The 14,416-nt window shown below is 40.4% G+C and overlaps 1 protein-coding gene across 4 annotated transcripts in view; it reads left to right on the plus strand.

Annotated features, from left to right (window-relative positions):
- The window catches only part of casz1 (castor zinc finger 1), a 171,176-nt gene that overhangs the window by 66,578 nt on the left and 90,182 nt on the right, over nucleotides 1–14,416 (plus strand). The window lies entirely within an intron of this gene.

Genomic DNA, 14,416 nt, shown 5'->3' on the forward strand with positions numbered 1-14,416 from the left:
ACAGAAGTGAAGAAGTGGGTATTTTGGCTTTATTTGAACCACATTTCATAATAGAAAGTGTTTCTGTGAAACCTCTTTTAACATTTGAGGAGCTTTGACACCCTTATGAAAAGATAATCCTTAAGTATTGTTGAAAGACTGAGCGAGTGCAATAAAGTAGGCATTTTACTTGAAAGCCGTTTGAATTTCACTCGAAGTAATTCCATTATTCTGCGCTGTAAGTGTTCTGAGCTTATTTGATCAATCGCCAGAAAAGCTGAAATGGTGTAATATTAGCAGCTGGTTGAAAATCTGGTCAGCTCAGAGCAGCACGTGTAGAGTATTTCTGGCAAATTATGCTGTGCTGCGGCTGCAAGCGAATGTTTGGGCCTTTGGAGATGAATTTGTGTTTGAGGCTGCTCTGCAGAAATCCGAGTGCCAAAACAGTAAAAACACGGTCATTTTGGCAGGCCGGGAATCTGTGGGATTTAGTCTCGCTTAAGAAAAGTGGAAAAGAAAACAATCAGGCTATTATCGCTCTTAACCTCTTGTAACTTCCGTCCACATATGAACATCTATACCGTGGAGGATATGTGAAATGTGTGGAAAGTGTGACTTTCTGCTTATGGGTGTTCACAGCCAGTTTCCTCTCTCACAAAAGCCAAAGTCCTAAAATATTGACTGAAAATAAGCCTGACAAACCTCCCACTTCCCTTCTTTCAGAATGCTCTCTTTTTTTTTTATTCCCAGGAATGTATGCAGGGCACTAAGCGGTTACTTTACCAACAGGAAGGATGATACAAGGACATACTGTAATTATGTTCAAAGATACAGAATCAGCCCAGTTTTTACTTGTAAAACTTAAGCAATCAGTTTTGGAATCTAACAGAATCCTCTTTTGTGGTTGTCATGTGCTATTGAAAGAGTCTGTTTTGCCCCGGCTTGTGACCACTTGTTGAAGGGTTTGAGAGTGATTTAGGGAGGGCAGCTGGATAACAGAGATTTTATTTATCTATTCTGAGAGCCCTTTATTTTTGCGAGCAGTTCTCAGCTTGCAGTTGCTTGACTTTATGGCAGATTTTCTGAATTGTGTGGAGTGAGTATGACTAAAGGGAGGAACAGCTGTGGGGGTGAATGTGTGTACTGTAAAAAAATGTGAAGAAAATGGAAAATGCCAGAGATGTTAAACAGAGGGCAATCTAGATGTCTGGAAGTGCTGCTTAAAGTGCTAAAAGCTGATTTCCTGTGGCTCTGTTCTGGTGAAAGGAAAGAAGGGCAAAACATTTTCCAAAGATCAGGGACTTTTGCATGGGAGATGTATAGTGTTAATGCTCTCTTAATTCAATATATTCATATTTTGACTTTATAAATGAAAGCTTTTGATCAGGTATGACCTAAAAAAAATCACAAGAGTCGCTAGAAATAGGAACTTTTTCGACTATGTTTCTCACAGCTTTGTGAAACCTCTCCAGGCATCTGAATGTGTGATTGTTCTGTGCCGCTACGTGTGTGAGGATAGATACAGAGGCATTATTACCCAGGAGAGGTCATGGGTCAAGTATTAAGCAAGCTGCCTGCTTGGAGCCCTGCATCAGAGATTTCACTCTGTTGGCCCAGGAAATACTCCTGTGTCTTGTCTAAATAATCAAGGAGTCCTTCAGCGTACAGTTTTAGAAACTGATAAATAAACACAAGAGACTGAGACTAAGAGGAAGTATCACTGCGAGAAGCCCACAGTGCTAAAGTGAAGATTTTCTTCCTCTTAATTACAGATCAACAAAGTGGTGTTTACAGGTCCTGGCTCTGGAACAGGAATGCCCTGTTGGCCGTGCGCTTTTACCTTTAGTCTCATTTTCTTCGTTTCATAACAATGTTGTTTGACCTTCTACATAGGAACAATTTGTTTTTAGCCTCATTCCTCTAAAAACGCAGGAAAACAATAGAAGCGGCTTGGATAGGAAGTCACATCTCACCCTATCAAAAACAGATTAGAAACGCGAGAAAAGGCCAAAAAACATGTATGCATGAAAACAGCAGCACTGCTGGTGAAAACAATGAAAGCACTCTGGATGATTTTCATTTGATTATTCTGTCCTGTTATATTTGTGTACCTGCCGCCTACTTACTAATGCTATTCTGAGTATAATTAGTATAGTTGATGTCAATTTTGTGATTATTTGCAGTTTTATTAAACATAGTTTCAAAAAAAAAAAAAAAAGACCTTAAGCTCTCTCTTTTATCTGATCAAACTGCCATCATCTGAAAGTTCCTGGCTGCCTCCTGTTAGAATCTCTAAAGAGGGACAAAGTTAGAGTGAGCATTATCACACAAACTCAAAATAACCCCAGAATTCAGACAGTGCCTTATTAGGTCATGAATCCACAATGGGAAGGAAGTGTACAAAAATTTATTGACAATGTGAGTGTTTCTTTGAGTCCAGGCACAGGACAAGATAACCTAAGTTGGAGCTGCTGGCCGTGACTTCTTCTCTGAGACCAATTAAGAAGGTTTTGCATAGTTTAAGATGGGTTTAGTTGAATTAGTTAAGGTAAAAATATGTGGGGCTTTGAATATGCTCGGCATACACAGACACACGTTACTACCTCAGAGTAACTGGATAACTTATGTATCTTAATCATTTCTATATTATTCTATAGCTGTAATATCTTGGAAGTGACAAAATATGGGGAAAATGTCCTCCACACCTCTGTTACTGTCTATTTAAGAATATTATGGTTTAAGTTTGCTCTCTGGTCACATGATAGTCAAGCCTCAAAACTGTTATTCCAGTTATGTATTAGTTACTGTAAGAACAAGACAGCTTAGTTTAGAAGGTAAACTACATTTACATTGTAAATGAAAACAACCGCGACCTGCCTATTTATAGATACGTTTGTAAAAGCACTTGTCTGTTCCCCAACAAGCCTCACTTGTGTTTTGTTCCGAATCCTGTCCTTGAAAAGGACAAGAAAACTGACAGTCCATGGGTGTGTGCTTGCCTGCGTGTCTGCGTTTGTGTGGCAGTTGGATAGGGTGGGGTGTATGGCGTCACAAGTGCTCCAGTTTAGGAAAAGTGACACTTTGCCTTGAAAGACTCTTCAGGTCAGCTAGATAAGGAATTTAGTGGCTTTATCACAAATGCCACTATTTAATTTAAAAGGGTGAGGCACTTAGGATCTGGCAGCAGTCTTTCAGTCTAGTGATAAATTTGCAAGAAAGTGGAAAAGATTGGAGCCTGGGAGCAGATTAGCAGGATACAAATATAGAAGTGACATTATAGTGGGTATTAGTCAGGTGCTGAACAAGTGGCTGGTTTCTGATAGCCCTGAGAACAGGGCCTGACTGCAGGCTTGTAGAGTGGGTGGGTGGGTGCGGGGGTTCTGGACACACTACAAATAATAGAGCAGTTAGTATAAATAAGGCCAGTTGTAGCGCTTCTAAACAGCTTAAAGCGCTGTAGAATATTTATAGTGCCTTATCAGTCTCAGTTTTGATAGCATCGTGTTAAATAATGAAGCTATTGCATTAAACTTTGTTGAGTCTTTGTATAGCTTTTCCTGTCATCGTTCTATTTTCTTCTGGGTAACAGTTGAAATATGTAGAAGCCTTAATCAAAACAGAAAGAAGACTTACCCTGAATTACTCGTTTTGTTAGAATAGAAACAAACACTCACACAACATAACTGCAGTTGTCATGCACAACCCTGAAATAACCCGGTTAATGACATTAATTACTAATGTAGTCAAAAAGAAGTTTATTTTTAAATTACATTTAATCCTCCAATTTTCTTCATTTTGCTGATGTATAAAATGTTGTCAATTTAAACTGACCCGTAGTAATTTCAATATATGTGCTGTATGACACACACTCCTTAAATTTGGATACTTACACTGGTACATTTGCACCATGATGAATTTATTTGCATTGCTTCTAAATTTAGACAGGGTGTTTCCTGAAATCAAGCACGGCACGAACGGCAACACAACACAACGCGTGTAATGTTAATGTCTGATAAAATAATATGTTAGGTTGTTGGCTAGCATCAGTATTTAAGGGGCGTCCACACGTGAAACGATTTGCTACTACGTGGCAGCCACGAATCATAGAAAGACGGTGACATTCGACAACTTCAAATAACAACGGGCGATTCAGTTCTGGCAACTTTGAGCCGAGTGAGTGAAGTGACTTCCGGTGAGTCGCTGAATCACATATGGCAGGGGGATAAATATGTTAAAAGGTCAAGCAACCAGAGCCTGGGATGTCCACTAGCAGCCGACTAATGATAAAGTCATATGCGATGAGCACGCTTGAGTGCAAATTAAAGGTACGAAACATTGTGACTTGAGACAGGGCCAAAGAAATGCTTACGTTTGAAAAGTTCTAGATAAATAATAGTTAATATCAAATTTTAATGATACGTTTTCTTTAGCTTGACCGACCTCATTTTTTCACCTAGTAAGAGTTAACAAGACATTTCTTTTTGTACTGCTCAGACTTTAAAATGTCATACTTTCATTGCAAATCAAGTTATAAGCTAACCAAATATTGCTGTAATAACTCAGCAGCAACTTTAAAAAAAAATATAATGTGTTTGGTTACATATCTCCTACATACACCTGCATATCTGCAGATGTGGAAAGCCACTTCTTTTACTTTAATTCCACTCTTGTTCTCATTAATTTCAATACTCGATATCTCATTAATATATAACTAGAATAACCAAGTTTAACAGTGGATTGAGTCCCCATATGAGATGCTGGAGCCAGCCAATGGTTACTATTTTGCTTCATGATGAACTAAATTAACCTAAAACTAAATTAAGCTAAATTATAACTTTATCATAAAATGTGTAAGTGATACTGTGTTTAATATTGATTGATTGGATTTTCTGTGGCAACATCTGTCTCTCTTTTTCTCCCCATTTTCTCCCCATACATTTCTATCTTTGTATCCTCTATTTTTTAAACTAAACTGTCCTTTTTCCACTTGTCCGCCCTCCCCTCTTCCTCTCTCACGTTCTTTTTTTGCAACAGTTGGTGTGTGTTCATCTTGGCAGCGCTCCATAGTCTGTTTGATGTGGTTTCCAGAAGTCCTGAACTGCAGTCCCTGGCCACTCTTTCTGTCATCGGTAGACCTGCTGTCTCTTTAGCCTCCATTGACTCCTTTTAACCTCCTCCTACCTTCCTCACGTCGAAGCAGCTGCTTTCTTTCCCGCTGCACATTTCTGCATGGAAATAATCTGATTCCCATTATTTGCTAGTAAACTGCCTTTTGCTGTGGACCGCATACACAAGCAAACTCTTACTAATGCAGTGTGCGCTCTAGTCAGGCATTCACAACATTGCAGAACATCTTCTAGGCTCTGTTCCAGGCACTGGAGAAAAATTAAAGAAGCCTACTATTTCCCCGTTGTAAATATAAATTAGGGAGGCCTAAATTTATGATCTGCTTTTTAAGTCATGAGCCTCCCAAGGCTTGTACTTTTTCCATCCCAATAATATGTAAAACTAGATCAAAGTTAATCAGCTCTGTTGAACCCATTTCTACCAGTGACCTCTACACACTGTAATTTGAGTGATAGAAGAAGGAGGGGAAGTAGAGACGACCAGATAGTAGCTTCAAAGAGGGCCTGTAGAGGACAGTCAGTGACCCTATATGGGTGCCTTTCCTGCATATAGCAGCACGTTTAAAGGGAAACTGATAGGCAGGTGAAATATCTGCCACTTACAGAAAAGAGGCAGTGACTGGGGAGGGCAGACAGGACAGAATGGATATGGATTGGGTCACAAGGCTGACGAGGCCATCCTAAGGAAATGAATATTCCTTGCAAAGTACACTTGGTGACTCTTGGGTCTAAGGACAAAACACAAGTGCAAAGGAAATTCATTCCTCACTTTTATTTGGCATGGAGAAGCAGTGGATCATGTTTTTAACATCGCATAACACTTTACATGCTATGTTGGGCTTTTTATAGCGATGCTACTTCAAAATGTGCTTTGCTGCGTCCTGACACTACTTATCGTAACAATGCCGAAAATCTTTCAGTTTTCAGCTGAAATACAAGGGGGGATGTATCAGCCAACTTCTCTTTTTTCTTGCTCTGAAGTGTATATGTATCCACTTTCACCCCACCAGCGGAGATGCATGTTATTACCGGGTGGACTTCCACTTTGTATCAGATGAAGGCGGTGCGGTGGAGGCACAGCTAAACATGCCCAGGGGGCTGGAGTGAGATTGGTGTCTCGTTTTCAGGGGCAAACAAACACATACAGGGAGCAGACATGGCTGTCACATCTCCCTTAGCTCCCCTGTCACCCCTGAGGGCAGTGGGCAGGGGCAACCTCTGTGCTCCGGTGATGCCTCAAAAAATCTCCACGTACTCTCGGAAAGAATACACAACCAGACGCACGCTCGCATCGTTTGCGGCGCAGACACACAGATGCGTCAGCATATGTTGCATTTGTTCTGGCTGCTGAACAAACTTTCTAAAATACAGCAAAATTAGTCTTCGGCATTCCCTGGAGATCCCCACTTTGACCTTCTAAGCTGAAAAGCAGCGTGTTTAGTCCACAAACCTGGCTCCATTTTTAACTTTCCCAGATTGATCAGTGATTGTACTGGCGCCGAGCAGCTGTATAGCTTTACATCAGCGAGGAGGAGGTTTAGCGGTTTTCAATAGTATTTCAGGATATCCTTGCTGCTGCTGCTGCAGTTTTTGGCAGACTAACAGCTGCCACCAGCATTAGTGTACAAGCAGACACTTCTTAATGTTCCCCAGCCCTGGCCTCATGTGTCACATGGACTCCATCCAGCCTAACCCACTTGCCATCCGCAGTGGCTGAACTGGTTGAAAACCGTGTGAGACCAGCAATTTGCAGCATGCCTGAAACTATCCTTTCATACCGGTTTAAAGTTAGTAACATTAATGTGACTGTGTTTTAGTGGCAAAAGGCAAACAGAGGACAGACACCTTACTAATTATGTGCGATTTATTATCGCAGATGAAAATTACTTAAGGTCTCTGGACCAAGGGAAATTAGTTACATAGCCCTGTTGCTTATAATTTGACAACACTGCCTTGAATTCACTGAGATGTAAAATTAATTCTTGCAGTTGTTTTCAATGGGACTTTCGTGTTTGCTTTGCTCACAGTTAAAAATCTGAGAAAAATACAAATGATTGGGCTTGGCTCAGTAACTTCATTGTGCAGGGAAAAGAAAGCCAAACTGGACGGGGTTCAGTGGTTTTTAGGCCTTTTGAGGGTTGGTGTGTCAGGATTTATGTATTTAATTACACACTCATTCTGCTAATGTAAGTAGAGAAAAAAGGAAAAAGGATAAAAAGCTCCATCAAGCCTATAAGCTTGTAGTTTCCCTCTTACTGAAAGTTGGCCACTGCTGCTGTTTAGCTCCCCTTGAACTGGCCTAATACTTGTCTATTCCGATTAGGATTAGTATGTGTAGCATGAGCTCAGGGACCCGGGCCACGTAATCTAATAAATCAAGATAAAAAACTCTGAGATTGGTTTACAGAGGGCTCGGATTTACTATTGGCCATCTCAGAGAAACAGGGATTAGCACAGCATTTGGTGCTGTACTTACACACCCCCATTCTGTGCATAGGAAGAGCGAGCAAGCAAGAGAGAGACCGAGGCGGCGGGAGGGAAAAAGACTTAGAGGGAGGGGGTGGAAGAGAGGCACTGGCTAGGGTTTTATATTGCCTAACAGACAGCAAGTTAAACTTGCAGTGACAAGGTCAGGTAAGTCCTTGTACAAAAGGCTTTGTTCCATAGGCAGATTAAAGGTCTCTCTGACAGTTTTTACACTTTTGGATCATGTTGAACATATTAGAAGTTAATCTTGTCTGTGAGGGGCAAGAAGCTCTGTGGTCACACGCATGAGGGAAAGCAGGAGAGAAGATAGAGCTTCACAAAAAATAATGAAACTTTTGCGTACATTTTCAACAGCTGATGTCTTCTTATGACCTGGGTGGTGCTTCCTAGTTCCTTATTTCCCTTCTCTAATCTCCTTATTTAGCCTCCCAAAGCCACATGTAACACATACTTACACCACTTTGTGCTGTGTTAAGATTTTTACATTTAAAAGCAAATTTTCCTATTTAGCAATAATGAAGCCGGAGAATTTTTTTTCCCCCTGTCATCCGATCAGGTGGTACAAATGGATAAATTTAGAGTTTGGGTATCACTCTATCTAATGTGGTGAATGCATTTTTAAAAGTTCTGTCGGCATCAATAATAATAATGCATCATTAGCAACATCACGTGGAGCTGCAGCTGAGCTGGTTGACACAACACTGCATGTGCCTCTCTTTAAAACAATAAGATTATGTTTCCTGAAGTCTGGTTTCATCTAAATATTGTGTCAAAGATGAGTTTCAGAACATTTGCATCAATTTGCAAGTATTTAAAGAAGTCCAAAGGTGGGGTCTGCAGCTGTGGCAATAAAAAAAAAGCTCAGTTTTAAAGACAGTCAGTTTGAACTGTACTGTGAGGATTTTATCATCTGCTTCTTTAAAAGATTCAGAGAAATCTTTGTTTGCAAGGATCAAGGCCAAAAAACAGCACTGAATGCCCTTGATTTCTGCACTCTGAGATGCCATAATATTAAAAACTCACGTTTCTCTTCTGCAGTGGAAGCACTGCATGGACTCACTTCCAGGAAATCCTCAGGAACACAACCATTGTGAGCAAACACAGTTCATCTCTGCATCTACAGGTGTTAATGCAAATCTGTGCCATGCAGAGAGAGAGAAACAGATAAACAAGGTCCAGACATCCTGCTACCGTCTGTGAACCTGAGCGTGTTTAAGAAAGACTCAGGTTAAGTGGAAAACTTCATCCCGCTTTAATTTTGTTCCAAATCGTGGATGCTGCCGTGTTCAAACTAAAGACAAGAATGACCATCTTCAGTGTTATCACTGCAGAATGGTCAGATGGCATCGGGGTGAATTAACATGGTCATCTTGCACCTTTGTGATTTCACCTTTAATGCTGCACAGTACTTACAGACTTTGGCTCAGCATATTGCTGCCATACAGGCAAGTCTTTTAGAGAAGACCTTGCTTATGTTAGCAAATAACAGTCTAGATTTTGTAAAAGTCCAAGAGATAAACCGGCGTGCCTGCAGTTCAGACCTCTAGTTCAGAAAACATTATGAAATGAAGAATACTGTAAAGAAGGACCCCTTTAAAAGTTGCTTTTAATATTATAGCAGATGGTCTCCACACTTCCTAAATGTTTATAGAGTGCTGTTAAAGAAAAGGAGATGCAGCTGCTAAAAACACAACAACAGTATAAAATATCTTTATACTAGTTTCAGTTGAACTTTAAATTAATTATTTGACATTTTATACAACAAATCCAACATGTTTGGACGCAGAGTAACAGGTAACGATTAAGGTGCAGTGTTTCTGATTTTGCAAAATGTAGATTTAAAAGTACAGTGTGTAGTTTCAGTGTAGGACAGCGGTTTTTTCATTTTTTATTTTAACTGATAAAAGTTCTTAAGATTTAAAGAATTGTGTGTCTGTGTGCGTGAGTGTCAGTTATCTATCGGTGTTGTTTTTTCCCCAGAAACTGAGACTAAATGACTAAAAAATATCCACCTGAAATTTGAGCTCTTTCTATTTTCTCTCTGCCTCCAGGGTTTCACATAAAGTTTTACATATCAAAAGTGGAATGTCCTTTCATCTGCTTGCATGTCTTGTTAAGCAATATCAAACACGGCAAATTCTTTCTACATCCACATATAAAGGTTGAAAAATCCTAGCAACACATCCCAGCTTGTGCAAAAGAGGCCTTTTCTTTTCTTTTCTGTCTTTCTTTCTTTCTCGGGGAACTGTTAGCAATATCACTGGGCAATTAGCAAGGAAACGAGAGAGAATTGGAGAAGCCAATTACTTCTGCGAGTTAGCTAAAGGCCATTTTAAACTGTGTGCCCATGACATAATAATGTTTATGGTAAATATTATAGTTGGAGACAGTGAGTGCATGGCGTGAGAGGCAATGAAAAAAAAGGGCATCAATCTCAGATCGAGAATAATTTATTAAGATCTGAGATGCGGCAATTACGTGGAAAGGACCAAAAAGAAAAAAAAAGAAGAAGAAGCCAACTCTCCAGGAACCGCATACATGATTGCAATCTTGATTAAATCCCCCTGGATCTAATGAGTTGATTTTCTGCTGTTAATATTGCATTGGCTGATGATGGATTCGTTAAGATAATGGAACGAAGCTAAAATATAAATGACTCCCTGTCAAGGAGCAGATTTTCGTCATTTTCTGTCTGACACCTCCGCCGTGGGGATTTGGTGAGGCCTTTTTGTGTTTAGAACCATCAGGATCTGGAATACTAATTGCTCATGTGTGGACGCTTCTAATGCTTCTCCTCCTCTCTGCACCCCCTCACCACCGCCGCCACCCCCTGCCTATCCTCTTGGTAAATATCTGCTCCACATCTCTACGCAGAAACAAAGAGAGCAGCTTCTTTTCTTCAGTGCTGATGAAAGTGTTCCTGTGCACGTTTGATATATTAAAACATATAACATGATACACCAGTTTCCACATAAGTCGGCTCATGTTCTGTGAGCAAAAACTGTTAAGTCACAGAGATATGACACAGTGCCAACAAAAACAGAAAAATAGTTTCTTATCGACCTGTGCTTCTTTTAGTAATATGGCCTCGTTTGGCGCATGCAGAGCAGCTGAGCCAGTCTTTTTGTTTTTTGCTCCGTCGCCCGTCTAACGTATAGAATATTGATCACATCAGACATGAACTACAATCCTGCGTGTATAATTTTATTCCCAAATGTGGTGGGAACCTGTAATAATCTAGAGCAATGCTCGGATATGAATGTCCTGCGGTGACGAGAGCGTCATTTCCAAAAAGAAACCCCACCACAGTATTTAGAGCTACAGCGAAGCGAGTTTTCAGTCGTCTGATTCCAGGGAAAAAAAATCACACAGTTCATGTAAAAGAATCTGATATGTAGCTCAACGTAACACACCTACCAAATTCCAACCCGTCTTTCTTTCATTTTCGTAATTACCATTGTCGTCGAGTTTCATGCTTTGGCCTGACCCTTCCTTTGTGGCGATTATGATATTGTTTCTTTTCTTTTTGTGGTTTTTTTTTGTGCGTTAGTACAGGGAAACCCGTCTGATTGGGCCATCTGCAAGATCCCTTTTCTTCTGTGTGTCACTTTTTGTGTCCTTTAACATGGTTTTACTAAAAAGTCTTTTTTAATCAATCAAGAAGCAGGCAGAAAATAGGCTTTGTCATGGCTAGGCCCAGGGTCGTGTGATGCCTGCTTTGCCTGGTGACAGGTCTTCAAAAGGGATAAAAAGGAATATTTTGGGGGCAAAACGGGGGTTTCCATGGCACCGGCACTTGTTGCACATGGATCACCATTCTTTGGTTCTGCATGAGATTGAGGTTTCAAAGGGCTGGACAACAAAAATTAGGCGAGGAGGGGACAGCGGAACTGTGTAGGTAGCTGCCCTCAAGCCCCTGACTCTGTCCTCTCCTAGGGGAAAAGGAGAATAGGAGCCAGAAGTGACAGAACAAAAAGGGGCCTACTAGGTGCTGTCAAATATGCATGAGTAAATGATCAGTTGCTCACTCTGCAGTGCGTTTAAAAACTCAGAAGGAAACACAGGCTAGAGGACATAAAGTACAGACCTATTCAGTGAGAAGTGTATTCTTGTTGCGGCTTCCACTTCATGTAATTAGAGGTTGTTTCATGTAGAATGAGGTCACGTAAACTAGTAAGTTTCTGAGTTTATGTGTGGGAAATGAAACCAGGAAACTTAGACAATGGGCTGGCAGTCATTACAGCAACGAGGGTTATTATTTAAAACTGTTCTGTTGAGCTGAGTAGCTTTTCATGTGTTCCTGTTATTTAAATTGGTAATAATTGCAACATTACAGAGGGATATATCTGCTCGTCTTGTGTACCATCTTTAAGTTTAGAGAAAGCTTTAGTGTATGCGGTTGTGGTTTGCCTCGTGTGCGTATACATACATATATATGCCATCGGCATATGCATGCATGAAAGCAGCTGCATAGTTCGTAGATGATTAGCTTGGAGCTCCTTGAACTTCTGTAAAAATGTTGTTCGTGCTGATTACCTTTGTGCTCCACCTTGAATTTCTCTAACAAATACACATTATTCTGACTTTGGGAAATGGCATTGCGAGGTCAAGGTTTTTTACGTGTCAGGAGTCCTTTAAGCAATTTGCAATAATTTCCATAGCATCATCACTGCCACCCCAATAACAAACAAGGTTACACACGTGTTGCTCGCACAATCAACGCCAAACATGTTTTGGTGTTGGAGGGCTTCAGCTTGTTTGCACTTGGCTAAAAAGAGGTCAAAAGCTCCAGAAGCACATTTACCTGCAGGTACCGATCCAGACCGAAGACTTTTTTGGCATTTCGAAAGAGTTGCATATCCCTGCCTTGCTATAATGACAACTTATAAGGGTGAAATTTGCAATGTAGGGATTGTGTAGCTGCATTCTTTTCTAATTTTTTGTGTGTTTATATATTTATTTTGCTATTTCAGGTTCTCAACAATGAGCTTCCAGTATGTTTAAAAGGTTGCTGCAGTTGGGATATGTTTCTTGATAGGATTTTATCATGCTAGGCATGCTCTGTTTCCTGATGAATATATTAAAATTATTACTGTGCAAACAGAGTTTCTAATTACTGACCTGCTTGCCATTGTACTGTGCATTCTGTATGCCCCCCTTCTTCTCCATGCCTTGTTTATTTATCTGCACCAGTGAATACAGAATAGTCTGTGCAATGTCATTTCCATCCACATGAAAATGATTTTGAAAATGCCAATCTTGCCTATTATACAGTGTAATTACTTGTCTGCTTTTTGATTTTATCATATCTTCAGCCAGTGGGAAGATACTTGGAGAGGCTAAACATCTTAGCAAAGCTTGTCAGCAGATGATTTGGAGTGGAAAAAAATATCCCAATGAAAGTGCTATCTGTCACATGTACAAAACCGATGACTGTAGTTTACTGAAGGGTTTACCCAGTGTGCGTATAGCTTCTTTTAAGACTCGGGCATCGAGTGAAGGCATGCCATTAAAGGTATGTATGTAGAAGGAGAGGTTTTTTCGGGACAGCTAATAAAAATCTTTGAGACGGTAAATTTGTGATTCTCATGAATGACGTTTTTCCCAACTACTCCCTCAACAAAAACATTCTTAAAAGGCATTTAAAATATGGGTAGATGGCACTACCTTAATGCATTCTTGCACTCTGATCAAGCATTTGTCTTTTACCTTTATTTCCACTCAGCAGGTTTTTCAACTCACATGGCCATAAACGATATTTTTCAAGTTCAATTTGTTTGTCGCCGCTGCACCGACATGCCGTTTCACTGTTTCCTTGGACATAATGTGTAAATATCTGACCCTATGTATGCGTGTGCACTGTCACCTATGTTACCGGAGCATTTGCACTACATCCCAGAAAAGGGCAACCCTGTTGTTTACTTGTCTGCTTGCAATGTTGCACAGGGGGTTGATCAGCAGAGTTGATAGGAGCTGCAATTTAAAAAGAGGACACTGCAGCTCTGAACAAAAACAATTAAAGGAAAATGAAAGACGGCCCCCAAGGGTTAAAAATAGAAAATTATCAACATGCATGCTGGAATTCACTACCCCGCACACCACCTCGTGCACCAGCACCCACCCCCCCTCAAACTTACTGGGCCTGCATTGTTATGTATGATCAGATCTGCCAGTTCTTCCTCTAAGCTCCTTGTCACATTTTGACTTAATGAAGTGCAACTTAGAAGGGAATTGGGTTCATCATGCTAGTCGCACGATGCTCCCTTGTTGTAGCAAACAGGAGTGGCATGGGACCGAAGCGCTACAGCGCGAGTCGTTATCATTCCGGTCAGTCTGTTTAACACAAAATTAAACAAAGAACTAATTAGTGCCTCATGAATTAATAACTGCACTGTTGCCGAGAAGAAGTTAGGTTGCTGAGGGGAGATATAAAATAAGTAGGAAGATCAGGTTAGAATTATTATTACTTTTTCTGGGATGCATGGGCTCTCAAGGTTAGGAAACTTTTGAGAGGATTTAAGAGTGACTCAACTGGTTCTGCCAAAGTCAGTTTCTGCCCTGATTTAAAACTTTGTCTGCGCTTATTGATGTCATATACGAGGGTGTGTTTGTCTCCGCATGAGAAAAAGCAGCAGGTTCATGTTTTAACAATGAATGCCATTTTTCCACAATATGAATATGGAGATATCTCACCACATACTCTGGCCCCGTCAGCTGTGTTCGTTATCTAAGTAGTATTTGAATCTCTGTATCTCTGCCAACAAGTAAGCTTTGCCCCCAAGGTTTCAAAGGGAAATGATTTGTTTTATTGTTTGCTCTATAAG

This window comes from Rhamphochromis longiceps, linkage group LG20 (genome assembly GCF_057381845.1).
Source record: "Rhamphochromis longiceps isolate RC_006_pf linkage group LG20, R_longiceps_female_GT1.1, whole genome shotgun sequence".
Lineage (NCBI taxonomy): Eukaryota > Metazoa > Chordata > Actinopteri > Cichliformes > Cichlidae > Rhamphochromis > Rhamphochromis longiceps.